At 41.4% G+C, this 18,198-nt stretch overlaps 1 long non-coding RNA gene across 3 annotated transcripts in view; it reads right to left on the minus strand.

Annotated features, from left to right (window-relative positions):
- The window catches only part of LOC133225913 (uncharacterized), a 162,573-nt gene that overhangs the window by 98,775 nt on the left and 45,600 nt on the right, over positions 1-18,198 (minus strand). The window contains exon 4 of one of the 3 annotated variants that reach the window (XR_009729313.1): positions 1,836-2,026. The exons of the other annotated variants lie outside the window; for them this stretch is intronic. This is a non-coding gene — a long non-coding RNA (uncharacterized LOC133225913). Of the gene's footprint in view, positions 1-1,835; positions 2,027-18,198 lie in introns of those variants that run through there. 3 annotated transcript variants of the gene reach the window in all.

Genomic DNA, 18,198 nt, shown 5'->3' on the forward strand with positions numbered 1-18,198 from the left:
AGTGGAACAGAGGAAAGTAATGATGGTATTGAGGTGCCTAACCGTGGCAGGGCTGTAACACACAATGCAAAGAGCACAGTCTCACTGCTCTTCACAAGCACTGACTTGCTTTGCCTCTGCATTTCAACAGGGAGAGGCACAAGATATCATGAGTTGCTCCAAGAAGGCTGCAGTACCCACAGCTGACTCAGGGCTGTCTTTGGGTATTCAAAGGTGCACAGATTGCTACTGCTCCTCTGTACATAGCTTCTTGCAGTGAAGTGAAAATGGGGCTTTTGATACAAGACACATTATAAGATTATTTCTCCTAAAAAATAAACTCACAAAAATGCTCTTAAAAAAATGCCTGATCCATGTTTTCAGCCCACATAGATATTAAACCGAGTTTCCTAGCCCCTGAAAAGCTAATTATGCATTCAATTAGGGTTTCTTAATAAAGATTAAAACTCTGAAGTCTATTACAGGCCCATATTTAATTCAACTGCCATTTTATCCATGCCATGAAAGTGTGAGTGGTAACAATGAATATAAATTATAACACATGCCATAGAGTGAATGCTATTTGTCCAAGTACGTTACTATAAAGAATTAAATTTTGCTATCGGTTCCATAATCTAGTTAAAATTGGTATTCTTTATTTGGTCTTTCAATGTAGTCCAATTTCCTACTTTGAAAAACAAATTCTAGGGAATAAAGAAAAGAGATTAATTTATCATTAAGACTCTGCTTAATTGAAGTCAATTCTGAACAAACTTGAATTCAATTTCTACTCATTAAATTGAATGTGCTCTGCGTTTCTCTCTGCATTGCTTTGAGCAAGCAGCTGAGAACAAGGGACTAACATCAAAATTATTAAATTGAGGAGATTTTATTTGGTCTTCACATGCCAGAGCTGCTTTGATGAGGAGCTGTTTTGGCACTGAAAGGAAACGAGAGCAGCTGGAGGAAAAATCAAATGAAACTAAGCCTCGGAAAATTGAAGAAAACGCAAGCTTAATAATATTTAATAATTAAATTTCCACAAACAATAGCGGCAAATGAAGTAATCTGCAAAGTCTGTGAACTCATTTGCATAATTGATGCCGGTCCCCTGTAAATGAATAATGAAGATAATAAAAGATGTTGCTAAAAATGGGCACAATAACAGCAAATTTCATCAAGCCGTGCGCTCTGATTAATCTGCTCTTGCAAATCAGCAGTGAGAGGGGGACGCGTGATTGCCCGTGCAGTGGCCACAGCCGCCAGCCTGGGCCCATCCCCTGTCCCTCCTGGTGGGTACATACAAAGCTCTGCTGCTCAGGCTTGGCCTGGGCTAACCACAGTGTCCTTCCTGCTTGGTGACCACCCCGCAAGGTCAAGCCCTCCCCTAGGAAATGCTCTGCTGAACTGCCCAGGGAACAGGACAAGGTTTCTCTGTGTTACTGCCTGGTAAGGCCCTCAAAGCTGGAGAAGGTCTGCCTGGGGCAGCTCCACACCTGGAGCTTCTGCTTGCCCTGTCAGTTGCACCACCCATCACTCCTTTATTCTTCCCTGTGAGGGTGCTGAGGCACCAGCACAGGCTGCCCAGAGAAGCTGTGGCTGCCCCATCCCTGGCAGTGTTCAAGGCCAGGTTGGACACCGGGGCTTGGAGCAACCTGCTGTAGTGGAAGGTGTCTCTGCCCATGGCAGGGGTTGGAACTGGATGAGCTTTAAGGTCCCTTCCAATCCAAACCAGTTTGCGATTCAGAAGAATAAGGCTAGCTATGTACGTAACCGTCTAACCTTTGCACTCATGGAGCCCCTTATGGCTCTGCTCAGGCTCATGACATGGCCCAACACCTCACAACTCAGTCTCCATTCCACACAGATGAAGAGTTAAGTGCCACAAGCATGAACTGCTGGCCAGACTGTAATTGGTAGACATAAAGTAATACTTTCAAGCTTTATACTCAGTTTACACTCATTTAGCTACTCCCACAAGGGTTCCACTCTGCAGATTTCTCTGGCATTAATTAGTGCTTCTCCCAGGACTGGGATTTTTCACACACTGTAAAACAAGACAGGAGAAACCAGTTAGACTGCTTCCTGGAGCTGCTGCATAGCCTGGCTGTGGACACTACACACTGGAAATAGAAAAGTATTCCACTAAGTAGTAACTTTTTATAATACAGCCTCTACAATATTTTAAAGCATTTAGTACTAACCATTTAGGAAGAAATTACTTCAGTGTGGTAACTCATAGAAATATTTATAGGATCAAGACTCATGCTGTTATCTGTAAATATAATTGAATACTCCGTCACCCCGAACAAGTGATCTCACACACTGAACAACTGCAGCGAGTGAGAACTTTTCACTATATGCAATATTTAAGTGTTCTATAGCGAAAGTACAAGACACCCTCTATTTTAATTGGGTTGTTTTGCTCAGATTCTAGATCCATCTTAACAATTACCATTTGATGAAGTAAAGGGCTTGTGTTTTGCTACAGAATGGAAACTTCAATACTAGACAAACCAAAAAGAAGTCACTGAAAACCAAAAAACCCCATTATTTTATCCTGTTTATGGTCATTTGCAAGCTGCATTTCCATCTATTTAATTTGGTGAGCTTTCACTCACAAGCTACCATCTCACTCCTTTAAACACAAAGGTGAAGAGTAGCCTGCCTTTTGTGGCAAATCATCTTTCCTTCTGCACTGACAGTAAAAAAGTGCTTAGATTTAGTTATTAAATCTATGTACAGCACTATATAAACATGTAACACAGTTTGATATGTCATCATTCACACAAACACATCATGAGCAAATTGCATGCAATACGTACAAAAGCAGTTAAGCCATTCAACATAGAATGAGCTGGTTTTCTCCCCAGCTTGACAAGGAGGGCAATAACCAAGCTTATGATACCCACAGACCTGGATGGCAAGAAAGATGGTTTGGTTGTTCTATTAGGCATTAGACCTCATAGCAGCCTTCCGGTATCTGATGGGAGCCTATAGGGATGCTGGGGAAGGACTCTTCATTAGGGACTATAGTGACAGGACAAGGGGTAATGGGTTAAAACTTAAACAGGGGAAGTTTAGATTGGATATAAGGAGGAAATTTTTTCCTGTTAGGGTGGTGAGGCACTGGAATGGGTTGCCCAGGGAGGTTGTGAATGCTCCATCCCTGGCAGTGTTCAAGGCCAGGCTGGACGTAGCCTTGCGTGGCATGCTTTAGTGTGAGGTGTCCCTGCCCATGGCAGGGGGCTGGAACTAGATGATCTTGAAGTCCTTTCCAACCCTAACTATAACTATTCTATGATTCTATGTAGGGAATTGCTTTATTGGTGAAAGAGAAACCAATACAGAGGAAAGAGAAACACTGTTTAGAATACAAATCCATACTGTGCAGGTAGGAGAAGAGCTTTTAATCATATCTTTCTTATTTTTCTATTATTTGAGGAATAATTCAGTTTCTGGCATAAGTCAGGGCAACCTTAGAACTGCTACAAATTCAGTAACCTTGACATCGATCCTAAGGATACTTTCTTTTGGCTCTGGATCACTGAAGCACAACAACCTATGGCTGTAAGTACAGAACAGCCATGAGCCAAAGGGATTACTGAGGCACATAAACCAGTTTCATATCAACCAAAATTCCTCTTGCTAGGCAGTACAACGACTAGGGAAGAGGACTAAGGATTCTCAGCCTTATGGGTTTGTAAACTTAGGAATCAAAGATGCCATTAATAAGGGAGACTAAGTAAAAAAACTAATGGAGATTTGGATTCCATTTCTGATAGAAGTGATGTATTTGGGGTGAAAGCTAGCTATTACAAGTTCGGTTCAATGTGAGTTTAAAGCACACCTTATGGTCACTCATAACTTGAATTACATTCAGACTTGAGTCAAAGTGGCAGATGGAAGAGTTCCGGTTGAGCTCATTTCTATTCTCAACTTGATGAAATTGAGTCAACAAAAGGACATGATGACTGCTGAGTTAGATGTGAAATAATGAAAGGGCCACAAAGACGAGAAGACAAAGGTGGGTGTTGTCATCTGCAGGATATGCATTGTTGAATTCAAAATGGAGATCAAGGGAAAAACAGAACAAGAGTTGTACTCTGAAAGATGTTACATCCAGGTTTAGCAGGAAAACTGATAACCTGATAATTGTCCTGAGTGATATTTATGAAACAGAGGGAGGATGCCACAGGCACCTAGAGTAAACACCCACCAAGTGCTCAGGGTATTCACACTGGATATGGAATCATGACAAAGGAGAACTCAAATGTGGGTCCTAGATGCCAGGCAAAAGTGTATTTCCATCCCTGTTCTAACCTACAGTCAGGCTCACTGAAGAGCTGAGGTTTCAGCTCTTTCATCAACAGTCATTCTTAGGCTAAAACCATATCCCAAAGACCAGTGGGATTCTGAAAGGGAAATCTGAGGAGTATTTTTTGCAGTATCATCAGAGCTGACACTTGAACCTGTGCTTCCCAGTTCAGAAACCTGCATTTCTTTGTGGCTGGCACAAGTCTCCATCCTTTCCCCCACAGTGCAGTCTACAAATCATTTTCCTCACAGTAAAATATCTGAAACTGGCATATTCAATACTTTCTCATCAATGCTCAGCATTTTCTAATAAAATATATAGCTATATTTTATTCTGATAAAATATGTACAGTTGCACTGTTTAATTAAATGAGAATTAACTATAGTTTAACACTAAAATATCTGGGCAAAAATAGTAATTCCACTGAACAAAGCTAGTAGAATTGTGCTTTGCACAGAAGCCAGACATACGGGTATATCACTTCTCATGATCATGGCAAGATGGGGGAACTGAAATCAAAAGGAAAGGTTTTTAAACATGTCATTGGCTGATCCACAACTCACAAGGAGAGCTTACTGGAACTCTTGATAGCTAAATATTTGTACCTCGATACCAGGCTATAACTTGGCATGTAAAGCCTCAACCAGGAATGTAATTATGATGTTTTTACATCAGTTTGGGGCACAGTTTAGTTTTAACTTAAACAACTGTAATAAAAAAAGAAGTCTGATGACTTTCAAAGCTTTCTTACACTTATACAGCAAAACTTTGATATTAAAAACCTACATTTATACATGGCAGTTAAACCATAGTACTAGATGTTGGTGATTCACACATCACCCACTCCAGAACTTCCGCAGCAAAGCCACAGCTGAAGTATCTGCATGTATCTCATCCCATCAACAGTAACCAGCAAAATTAGTTTGGGGGTTGTTTTGCTGTTGTTGCCTTTTTTTTTTTCCTTAGTATTTCCACTTTCTTCATCTAATGCATTTCCCAGGTTTTATTAAACCCTAAAACCTGGGGGCTCAGCACATTTTTCCGAAGCAGGTGACAGCAGAAAAAAACTGATTCCATGTGAACCTTCAAGCTGGAAGAGCAGGAGTTTGAGCTTCTGAAGGAGACAGACAGCTGTTCCAATCTGTATGAATAAAGGTGAAAAGAATGAAAGGCAAGATTTGCTCCATTCTGCCCTTCCTCACTGCCACACAGACCTCTCCTGAACCAAGGCCCAAAGGTGGGAAGCAATGTATGACAGATTCAGAATTACTTCTGTAGCCTCAGTATGATGATTCATTATTTTGTGTAAAGTAAGTTCAACAGTCCAAGTGAGTGAGTGTCAGTCTGTGTGACACAGAGTGTATTAGGGGCTAAATGCAGCAACGGTCCTTTTAATGTGGAAAGTTTGAAAACTATGTCATCAATAGCCTTTACAGTCAGAGCCAATGGAAAAGTTCAGTGGGATAGTAAAAATCAAAAAGCAGGGGTTTGATTGGTTTAAGAAATGGTACTTGCAGCTTCCAGCTAATAATACATGTCAATATAAAACTGATTTGTTTTCCAAGAATCATCTTTTATTTCCTCTTCTTTGTGAGCTCTATCATTTTTACACTGTTAGAAGTTATTATCAAAAAATCTCTGCCTGATAGTAGGTCTGGGAATAATTAGATCAGGTCCAGTCCACCCAATGGCTCTGGTGCATTGACTCAAGACCTGACCTTTGTTGACTAATTAATTAAAAGGACCCTATATCAGATGCAAGTGTCTGATTGGCTTTAATGCCCTACAGCAATCTTAGTCAGAAAACACAGATTCTAGTGTGCTATTCTCAGCATCTTTTAGTACAGGTATTTTTCATCTTTAAACATGAAGGTGAACGACTGTGGGTTTAATTACTTGCCTTTCCATTCAAAATATTGTTTAGCAATGAATTAGATATGCTCTCACCTCAATGGAACACTAATTCAGAGATGCTGAGACTGGTGCAGTATCTGGACAAACCTATGATCTAAAAAGGCAGGAACAGCCTTTATTAATGTCTGCTTTTTCTTTCCTTCCTTCCCTCTCCTCCCCCAGCTTATTCTTGAGATCCCTATGCATTCCGTGTTCTGTTCAACCACGCATTCTAGTAATGCGCCTACATAGACTCCATCCAGAGAGCATCCTGCAATACGGATCTTCAGCACATCCCTGGTTTGCCCCCCAGTGTTCCAAAGAAAGACTGACAGAATTTAGCAACTCGTACAGGAAATTGTTCCATTTTAAGTTTCACTTGGTCTTAACTGATAGTTTTCAGGCAGAAGCAAATTAAATTGCTCTTAGTACAAGTAAACCCAGACTGGATGAACTCCCCTGATTTCTATAGCTCCTGTGTGAAGCTGGTGGGTTTTACCTGCAGAGTCACCCAGGAAATCTCACCAATGTCTTCATAGGCTAGGCCAATCTGGGAAGTTTAGACCTTTTTGTACTCTTTGTCATTCAGCTGCTATGTCTGCCTCTAGACATAGCTAACTCGTAACTCCTAGCAAACAGGCTTTCTTTGACCACTCCAACTGTTTATTTTCATTGCATCTTGAAATTGCATATGATGCTCTTCCATGCTAACTGGCTCTGAAGACTGTAAACTTGAACTACATGTTCTGCCATGTTTCTAGGAAAGAAAAACTAAAAATTGCCGGGCCAACAGGACTCTTAGAATACTTTTGGGTAAGATTTCTTCCTGTGGAGGATTTCTCTTCAAACTTTACATCATTACATAGTCTAAGTTGCTTTTACTAGGTTAGTAATGGGGAAGATAGGTAAAAAGGTGTCACATAAACTTCTGACCATGGCTTAAAGATTGATAAAAATATCACTAGAGATTGTACTTCTACCAATTCTCATAACTACATCTTTGGCTCATACTGACATGTATTTAGTCAGGGCTGGTGACATTTGGTTATGCAATGTGCTTTTTTCTTCTAGTAAAGGAGGAGATTGTCACGCTATACCAATTCCCATATAACTGCGAGTAGCAATGGGCAATTAAAATAATCTTCTTGGAAAGCTGTTGCTGAAGGGTTGTTTTGCCAAAAAGTACAAGTCACTATTTAATTGTACTAATAGCATTACACAGAGTGAAGAGAATTCAGGGGGAGAATCTTTACACAAAAATAGTCCTGTCACTACAAAACATCAGATTCTGGAACGGTTTTCTCTGGCTTGTTCAGCACCATGAAACCATTAATTCTAGGTGGTACTCTCAATGACACTCCCTCAGAGGGACAATATTAGACATTCACTTGTATGATCTTCACCTTGTATGAAGAGAATGAATAAAAAATGAAGTTCTTCACTGTGAACTATTCCAGGCTATTTTCATTTTAAAAACTGTTTATTTTACTTTGACAGTCTGAAGGTTAAATTAACTCTGAGCTTTCTATTCTTCTACTGTGAAGCTAGTGGGAAGACTCAGAGCATACTGCTGCCTTCTAAGATGGTAAAGGAAGCTATAACATATGGCCCAAATGTTAATACCCTAGCACTATTAAACACCAAAGTCATAGACTCATCAAAACCTTTCTGACCAGTGATACAGTGTTCTCAAGAGCTTACAAGACCTTCATTACTGATACAGAGCTACTGGAAATAAAAGTTAATTATGATGCTCTTTCAAAATAAACATTTTCAGTGATGCAGTTTGAATAACACAAGATGTTTCCTACATTCCACAACACACAGTGGCTACGGTCTAGTAGAGATACTGTTCCTGAGCCAGAAACAGAAAGGTTTAGGTTTAGGTTCTTGGACACAATTTAAGGATTTGATCCCAATGCTGCATATACTGCCACTGCCTAAACAGAAGAGAAGGTTTTGACCACTCTGACTATGAAGAAAGTGTAAAAGTGTCATGCATATCCCCTTGCCCTTCTTACTAACCATCTGTAATTAGAATTCAGGCCATTCTCTGCCTCACAGATTTTGTAATTGCCTCCTCCCCATCATTAGTAAATCTTTACTGAATCCACATGGGAGGAGATTTTTCTGAACAGCAAGGAGGGTTTTGAAGAAGCCAAAGTTCCCAGGCTTTTAGTTGAGCTTACCAGAATCTATGTGGGGAATTGCACATGTCACTGCAGTCATGTCACAAAATGCATACACTGCACTGGGCAGCTACACTGAGAGCACCAGACCAGCTTTTGCTAGACTAAACCCATAAAGCACACCAGTACAGGAGGCATTTGCCTCCAGCAGACAGAAATGAGCTCAGAGCCTTTCCAATTATTTGTTCAGTGCTCTACGTGATAAACCACAGCCTATTTATTATACTATTTATGCCTCATTGTTCAAATTTTACTTGTTTGTCATGAAAGGTTGCTGTATTGTAACTAAATGTAAATGTTAAATACACAAAGTCCTAGCAACTATATGATATGCACAGTATCTTTTAAAAGTATATCTTCAGTTGGATATTCAGAGTGACTACTTGCCTTAATTTATGCAAATATAGCCCATAGCTAAAGGCTTTGTATATTTGTTTCCCTATGGTATTAGTATTCAAAAAATAGGACATTCTTTCAAGGGCATTTTCTACACGCAGAACTATAATTTATATAGCAAATTAAACCTCATACAAAATGTGTGCACTGAGGTACAGATTAACATATTTAATTTCAGTATTACCTGCAAACCTATTTTTTTCTATGCATTGCTCTAATTAGCCATATAAAATCAACTCTGTATATTGTAAGCAATTATTTTAGTGGGAGTAGAAAGAGAATCTGAATTAAATATATGGTAAGAGATAAGATGTTATGGAAATTAATATACTCATTTGTGTCAATAAAAATGTATTCTAGCTAAATTTGATAAGATAGTTTGGAGTTCAAAAATATGACTCAAGTGGAAGTTGTAGTTTTATAGTTACTAAGATGTTAGACTTTGGAACTGATTTTAAGTTCCTTACTAATGTGCCAGTGCTCATTCTTCGATAGCTTGTCAGTAGCTACTAATGTCATTTCACATTGTGAATTTTCTCCTATTATGAATATTCACTCCCCCTACAGTCAAATGTGTAAATTGTTAGTAACTCTGTATGTTAAAAGTTTTTCTCCCATCACTTAAATGTATATATCATACTTAGCTCTTCATATTTTTCACTTCCACAACTATTCACTCGAGAGAATTAAATGATGGTGAAAATCAAAACGCAATTTTTGTTCCATTGAAATCTAAAAGTAAGCCTACAAGCGGGGATTTTTTCTTGCCCATTTCACCCTCAAAAAGTCTGACAGCTAAATATGAAAATTATGTGTAAGGAATGAGAAAACAAAACCCCATCCATGTGATAATGAACTTCAGCTGCCTCCTACCAGTGCAGCTTCCAATTGTGATGGGATTCAGACAGCAGAAACCATTCTGTAGCAGGAGGAGCACTTAACTGATCGAGCTGCTGTAATTCGGAATCTTACACTCAATTTCAATTGTAGAGTCAGCAATATGTGCCACAGTTAAATTCCCTTTATAAGAATAATAGACACAGACATTTCCTCCTACTCCTTGCTCATGATCTCAGGATACCCACTGAGTACTAATCACATGGAAGTCTGATGCCTGCATAACTATCATGGCCTTAAAACAACTCTTCTCCGTTTCTTGTCAAAGAAGTTGCTGTCTGACATAGCTGCCTTATACCTCCACTCTGCCCTGAGAGAATCATAACAAGGAATTTTATTGCTTGGAAAGGCCCATGAAAAAAAAGCAAGCAGATAATAAAGCCTTTTAGAGAGAGGTACGAAAAATTGAATTATGTTTTTGCCTTCCTGCCTCCAGCATCACACATGAGTAGCTAACGTGCAAGAAACTTCCTGGATATAGAACTGTGAAGAAAAATTTTCCCATCTCATGAAAATTCAAAGGCTTCAAAAATGCTTCACTGTTTCCTCTCTGGATAAACCAGCAGCCACTATAAAAACACAGTGCACACAAGCATGTTCTAATTCTTCCTTTGGCCTCCTCTCACATCCCAGCTGAGCATCCTGGCCACTTGGAAGTCTGAGCTAAGTTGTTCTCGAACTTAGCACTGGAGCCTTTTCATCTTGTATAAACAGAACATTTCCACAGCAAGAACCTGTACCTGGACAGAACATCAACTACTGGCCAGTCTGAAGCACATGTATTTTAGATATAACTGGGGTTTTATACACACACACATATATACATGTATGTACAAGTGGGAAAATCCTATGTGCATATATACACGCACATATATATATATACACACACACATTCCTATGAAACAGCTGGATTTTGACAAATAACCTTCTCTAGTTAAACTCATTCTGTTCTACATATTCCAAATAGTTTCCCCAGCTATAGGAGGAATAATTCCCAATACTCTACATTAAATTGTACAAGTAAAAGGAGTGCAAACAGACTGGTTTTATTTAAAACTTCCCTTAACACTGTAGGACAAATTGGCAACATGGCCTCAACCCAAACTCTAGAAATATGTGGAAGAACTTCAGATGCGATAGCTAAACCTCGCACTCAACAGAAAGTGCAGGAGGAATGACAGGAAAAAGTGGCAGACAAATTAAAGAGCTACCTCTGTTTTAGCAATCTTCTATGACAGCAGTTTCAAAGTTTGCTGGGCAATTGCTCTAAAATGACAGTGTGCTGCTGAGCAGGTGGTGTGCTGAGTCCAGACAAGAACTTGTCAATGCCTGTTTCAACAGGGACTTTCAAACTCCCAGAAACTTCAGTATCCATCACGGTATCATTAAAATAGTCAATTCTTTCAGCTTTCACAGATGTAAAAGTTTTGCTGCACCGATCTTGCTAATTATCCCTGACATTTATGTTCTGAGCATAAATGTTACATAGCTTAGAGATGGTTCATTTCTACATGCTAATTACTAGTCTGTGCATTGAGTCAACATGCTTGTAGTATCAGAAGCAAAAGTACCCAAATACAGAGAACTTTAGGCTCAGTGATGCAGTTCTGCATTTCATTTCTCTTCGTCTGTTTTTCCAAGGGTCTGAATCCACCTTTTGGGATACTCTAAAGAAGTTTTTTTCCATGTACATTCTTAAATGCATTTTCATCTCAGTGTAACAGAAATTATGTCAAGTAAGAGTTGTGATTTTGTTTCAAAACAAAATGGTTGGCTTACAAAATGAATACAAATATGGCCATGTAACAAGAAATAATCAAGTAACATGAATAAAGGAATATTTTCCATCTGCTCTGTATTATTTAGTTTCTGTGTGCTTTTTCATACATATTTGCTCAAAATTAATAACGTACCATTTTGGCACTTTGGATCATAGCCTTGCTTGAACAGCTTAGAGATCCTTTGTGTATTACAGTCAAAATGGAATAGGTTTTGTCCCACCCACATCAGAGGTTTTCCAATCACTTTAACAAGTACTGTCTTAATCTTCCCAGCCAAAGTGACTAGTGACATTTTTCGTCACATTACTCTGGCTGATGAGGTGTTAGAATAAGAATGATCCAAACATAGTTTACATCAGAATTATTCCAGTGATTCTAATACCTTTGGTAAAAAGTGTTAATCCTGGAAAGATTAACATCCAGCCACAGATAAACACAGTTTTTCAGTTCCATGTCACCAGTTTGAACCTATTCTACTTTAGTACTGTCCAGAAGCTACCACTGCTGTAAGCTGGGCTGTTACTAATAGGAAAGCAGTATTAAAACAGATGGAAGAGAATCTGAGATACACAAGACTACATGTCTGTACACCAATGCGCGCAGCACGGGAAATAAGCAGGAGGAGCTAGAAACCTGTGTTAAGTCGGGAGATTATGATCTGGTGGCAATTACAGAGACGTGGTGGGACAGCTCCCATGACTGGAATATAGTCATGGAGGGCTATGTCCTTTTCAGGAAAGAGAGGCCAGCCAGGCGGGGTGGTGGGGTTGCTCTTTATGTGCGAGAGCAGCTGCAATGCCTTGAGTTCTGTCCGGGGACAGATGATGAGCGAGTTGAGAGTCTGTGGGTGAGAATTAAGGGGCAGGCTGGCAGGGGCGATACTGTTGTGGGGGTCTGTTACAGGCCACCGGATCAGGGTGAGGAAGTTGACGAGGCCTTCTACAGGCAGCTGACAGCGGCCTCACAGTCACAGGCCGTGGTCGTCATGGGGGATTTTAAATTCCCTGATGTTTGCTGGAAGGACTACTCGGCAACCCAGCCGCAGTCCAGGAAGTTCCTCCAGTGTATGGATGATAACTTCCTCATGCAAATGGTGGATGAGCCAACCAGGAGAGGTGCTCTGCTGGATCTCATCCTCACTAACAAGGAGGGTCTGGTTGAAGGAGTGAAGGTTGAGGGCTGCCTTGGTTGCAGCGACCACGAGATGGTAGAATTCAGGATCTTGTGTGGTAGGGTCAGTAGAATAGCAAGTAGAATCGCAACCCTGGACTTTAGCAGGGCAAACTTTGGCCTCTTCAAGCGATTGCTAGGGGAAATCCCATGGGCTAGGCTGCTTGAAGGTAAAGGGGCCCAAGATAGTTGGTTGACGTTCAAGGACTGCTTTTTCCGAGCTCAAGATCGGAGCGTCCCGACACGTAGGAAGTCAAGGAAGAGGGTCAGGAGACCTGCGTGGCTAAACAGGGAATTGCTGGGTATGCTCAAGTGGAAGAGAAGAGTTTACAGGTCATGGAAGGAAGGGCTGGCCACTTGGGAAGAATATAAGGCTGCTGCTAGAGGATGTAGGAAAGCTGCTAGGATGGCTAAGGCCTCCTTGGAATTAAAGCTGGCGAGAGGGGTCAAGGACAGCAGAAAGAGCTTTTTCAAATACATGGCAGATAAAACTAACACCAGAGGCAATGTAGGCCCGCTGATGAACTGGACGGGTGCCCTGGTGACAGAGGATACAGAGATGGCAGAGTTACTGAATGCCTTCTTTGTCTCTGTCTACTCTGTCGGAGGCAGTCCTGAAGAGCCCTGTACCGCTGAGACCTCTGATGAAGATAGGTCAACGGAGCGGTCTGCCTTAGTCGATGAGGAATGGGTTAGAGACCAGTTGAGCAATCTGGACATCCATAAATCCATGGGTCCAGATGGGATGCACCCGCGGGTGCTGAGGGAACTGGCTGAGGTCATTGCTAGACCGCTCTCCATCATCTCTACCAAGTCTTGGGAAACGGGAGAGGTGCCTGAGGACTGGAGGAAAGCAAATGTCACTCCTGTCTTCAAAAAGGGCAAGAAGGAGGACCCGGGTAACTATAGACCGGTTAGCCTCACCTCCGTTCCTGGGAAAGTGATGGAACACCTTATCCTTGGTGCCATCTTAAGGCATAGCAAGGATAAGAGGGTTATGAGGAGCAGTCAACATGGCTTCACCAAGGGGAAGTCATGCTTGACCAATCTCGTAGCCTTTTATGAGGAAATAACAGGGTGGATGGATGATGGCAGAGCAGTGGATGTGATCTACCTTGACTTCAGCAAAGCGTTTGACACGGTCTCCCACAGCATCCTTGCGGCTAAATTGAGGAAGTGTGGTCTGGATGATCGGGTAGTGAGGTGGACTGTGAACTGGCTGAAGGAGAGAAGCCAGAGAGTTGTAGTCTATGGGGCGGAGTCTAGTTGGAGGCCTGTATCTAGTGGAGTGCCTCAAGGGTCGGTACTGGGACCAGTATTATTTAATATGTTCATCAATGATTTAGATGAGGGAATTGAGTGTACTATCAGCAAGTTTGCTGATGACACTAAGCTGGGAGGGGTGGCCGACACGCCAGAAGGCCGTGCTGCCATCCAGAGAGACCTGGACAGGCTGGAGGGTTGGGCGGGGGAATAACTTGATGAAATATAACAAGGGAAAGTGTAGAGTCCTGCATCTGGGCAGGAACAACCCCAGGTTCCAGTATAGATTGGGGAACGACCTGTTAGAGAGCAGTGTAGGGGAGAGGGACCTGGGGGGTCCTGGTGGACGACAGGGTGACCATGAGCCGACACTGTGCCCTTGTGGCCAAGAAGGCCAATGGCATCCTGGGGTGTATTAGAAGGGGGGGGTGGTTAGTAGGTCGAGAGAGGTCCTCCTTCCCCTCTACTCGGCCCTGGTGAGACCTCATCTGGAATATTGTGTCCAGTTCTGGGCCCCTCAGTTTAAGAAGGACAGGGACCTGCTGGAGAGAGTCCAGCGCAGGGCAACTAAGATGATTAAGGGAGTGGAGCATCTCCCTTATGAGGAAAGACTGAGGGAGCTGGGTCTCTATAGTTTGGAGAAGAGGAGACTGAGGGGTGACCTTATTAGTGTATATAAATATATAAAGGGGGGAGTGTCACGAGGATGGAGCCAGGCTCTTCTCAGTGGCAAACAATGATAGGACAAGGGGAAATGGGTACAAACTGGAACACAAGAGGTTCCACTTAAACTTGAGAAGAAACTTCTTCTCAGTGAGGGTGACGGAACACTGGAACAGGCTGCCCAGGGAGGTTGTGGAGTCTCCTTCTCTGGAGACATTCAAAACCCGCCTGGACATGTTCCTGTGTAACCTTATCTAGGTGTTCCTGCTCCGGCAGGGGGATTGGACTAGATGATCTTTTGAGGTCCCTTCCAATCTCTAACATACTGTGTGATACTGTGATACAGCACTTGGTTAAATACTGAAAAGGCTGAGCCACCCAAGACTCTGTTCTATCCCACCAAATACATTCAATGTTAGCAAGCAAATGCTATTCAAGAGGACTTCCTATCAAGCACCACAAGTATTTCATGTTGTGTTTTTTACCCAGTCCTTCATATGGAACTGTACATGGCATCACCTCATGACTCCCACTTGCCTGCTTAACCTTGCATTCTGCAACAGAGCCAGTGTGACAGCCTAGTGCGAGTCACATGAGTTTGCTGGATTTCTTACATATTTCTAGTTTTTAAAAGCCACACACTGGGGTAGTACTTGTGAGGCTAAAGCCACTTTGTCATTTTCTGAAACTGGAGTGCCTTTTAAAGCACCATAATATATACCACTCCCTGTAGAGATAGGCTGTAGCTGGATGAGCATGTGCCCCACACTAGTACATGCTGAAGCCCAAACTCAGACCAGTTTCTGCATTCCAAGAGGAAATACATGGGGAAGATGTTACCAGTGAAAACGTACCCAGTCCTGTAGTTCACAGTTCTAGTCCACACTAGAACGCAGTGCAGTGGCTCCAATGTGTCACAAAGTCCTGTATCTACCTCAACCCCTACCCTCTACCTGTCCACAGAAGTTGTACTGCTGAAGAGTAGTACACAGGCTCTCATGCACCACTCACAAAATAGATGAAATCTTGCACCTTAAGATTCAGTTTCACTAATTCTAACTCTAAATATCCTAGTCGTCAATAGTTTTACCTTATTCAAGTATTCAAAGTCATGCTCATTGATTTTGTAAGAAAATGACCAAAACTCACAGCACAGCAAAGAAATTCAGTGCTTTTTAAAATGATACTGTGGTTACAAAACAATTCACAAAGTGATTAATAAAATGTGGGGTTTGAAGATTTGTACCATCTCTTCAGTCACACTGATAGTAAGCAAATAACACAAAACCAACAGTACAGAGTTTAGATAATACTGATAACAAGCTATAAATCAGCTACTACATGTATCATGAAATAAACCTACAACACCAAGGAAATTCAGCAATAAGAAAACAGTTTTCCTCGATGAGTACAGAAGTACTTGCAATAGACATCTATCTCACTGAATTAACTTCTCCCTAGTTACAACAGTTCTACTGGAGAGTCAAGGAATGGGGTTTGTAACACATGGGCTCAATCTGCATTCAGGCAAAACTCCCATCACAATAACTGGGAATCTCTTTGACAGCTCTGATTCTGAAAATGCTTACACATGTGCCTAACTTCAAGCTTAAGTAGCCCCACTGAAGCCCACAGGACCACATGCTTGAAATTAAACCCACATATATTTGTGGGCTCAGAGCCTAAAGAGGGAGGACAAAACTGAGCCTTACATGAACAATTGCTCAGAGTTTCCAAGAGGAATTGCTTACAACAACTCACATTAAGGCTGCAGTGACTAACTCTTTAAGTCTCTCCATTTGCCCCAGGTATTTCCTGAATAGTTCCAGGCTCTTGTGGGCCAGGCAGGAAAAAGATACCCTCACAGCCTTAACTAACACCAGAATCCACGCATTATATGACCAGTTTTGATCCAGATCAAGTTTTACACTTTATCAAATGGCATAAATATATAATATGGTAATGCCAGACCTGTATTTATTACTGCTTTAGTAGATGGGGACATATGTTTGTAATGGTAACTGTAATTTGGGAGGGAAAAGATCATTTTGTTACAGACAAATTATTGCTCTACCTCATTAAGAATGTTATGTTCCTGTGCTGAGTTAAGACATACCAATTGCAAAGTGGTAATCATCATAATATCATCAAGATGTTGCTATATTTGAACATGATATGAGCTCACCACCAGATCAGTCCATTGTCACCTACCAGCCTGGAGTACAGGGAAGACACTGCTCTGACTTATGCACAGAGGGGGAAAAAAGTACCTACTATGAGAACCTACCAGGAGACGCGCTTAATGATTTGTTTCTAGAAGCCTGTGATTCTAAACTGAAGGGAGGAATATTATGGAAGTTTCTGAGCCTGCAAAGAAAAGCGTCTGATTTATCCAATACTGCAATCTGTCTACAGCATCTAATTATGTGATAGCTGCTATCTGAAAAAAAAAATAAAAATCACACAAATCTGCAAGCCTGCATTAGTTATATGCTAGACTATTTTGACTGAGAGTCAAAAAGGTCACTGTAGCCATTTGGACTCCTTTTCCTCCTAGCCAGCCCTGGCAGACTTTGTTTCATGAAAACTTGTTCCCTGCTAAAGAACAAGCCTTCAGATGCAGCAGAATTGTCTCTGACAATCAGAAGTGCCATAAAGGGCTCAAAGCCTCTAACATTTGACGAAACTCTCTGTCACATTAGAAGGTATAAGCACTTAATACATAGAAAGTCGAAAAACATTTTCTCAGTGTTCTTACTGGAATGGGAGTTCTTCAGTTACGGACGGTGACGCGTTTCTAAAGAGATTACAAGACAGTACCAAGTGACAGAAAGCATCTCCCTTATTAAATCTTACTCATAGAACTGCAAGTTCATTTGTGACATTGAAGAAAAGGGTTTCATCTGCCCCTCAATGCCTTTGAAACTCCTGCAGACATGGTGACACAGAGCTGCACAGGGATCCCCAGGACCTCACAGATCACTGTGAAAGGAAGAAACATGTTCTCTTCTTGCAAAGCCTACTCGGGCACTTGTTGGTCACTTTCTTATTACCTTTTCTCCTACACAACAAAATGACCTCATGCAGACTGGAGAGGAAGTGTGTTTTCCTATGCCCATAACAGCACAGGCACTTCGGTTACACTGGATCCAAAGACACATAATTTCTTTCTTGGAGACCCTAATATAGCCTTTTTCAGTTCTCCCTAGCAGGAGCTTATCAATTAGATAAGTCAAGATTTACATTTGTATTTACCTGCAAATTCTGTTTCAATTTACCTATCACATATATAGCAATATCTAATGATCAAACAGAAATTTTAAGATTTCAAAACTAAAAAGAAACCTGTCATTTACTTATGTGTTTGGCAATCATTCAGCTTCACAGCTGAATGATGGCATACCACCCCTTCTGCCTGTGTCCTATTCTTCTGCCCATGGACAATCTCACCTAACTTCAGATCCTTGCCCTTCATTGTTTTAGGCTTTCTCTTCCCTCAGCTACACCTGTGGAGAGTTAAGCACAAAATAAAATGAAGAACACAGAATCAGTAATCTGCTCCTACATATTTCTCCACCACTACCACAGGGGTTTCCCATGATGAACCAGAGGAGCTTACTGCCATTAGACAACTGGAACCAGCACTTTC

The sequence above is a fragment of the Neopsephotus bourkii genome, unplaced genomic scaffold (genome assembly GCF_033783945.1).
Source record: "Neopsephotus bourkii isolate Nb327-2 ecotype Australia unplaced genomic scaffold, CSIRO-AGI_Nbou_v1 NB_1768, whole genome shotgun sequence".
In the NCBI taxonomy this organism is placed as follows: Eukaryota; Metazoa; Chordata; class Aves; order Psittaciformes; family Psittacidae; genus Neopsephotus; species Neopsephotus bourkii.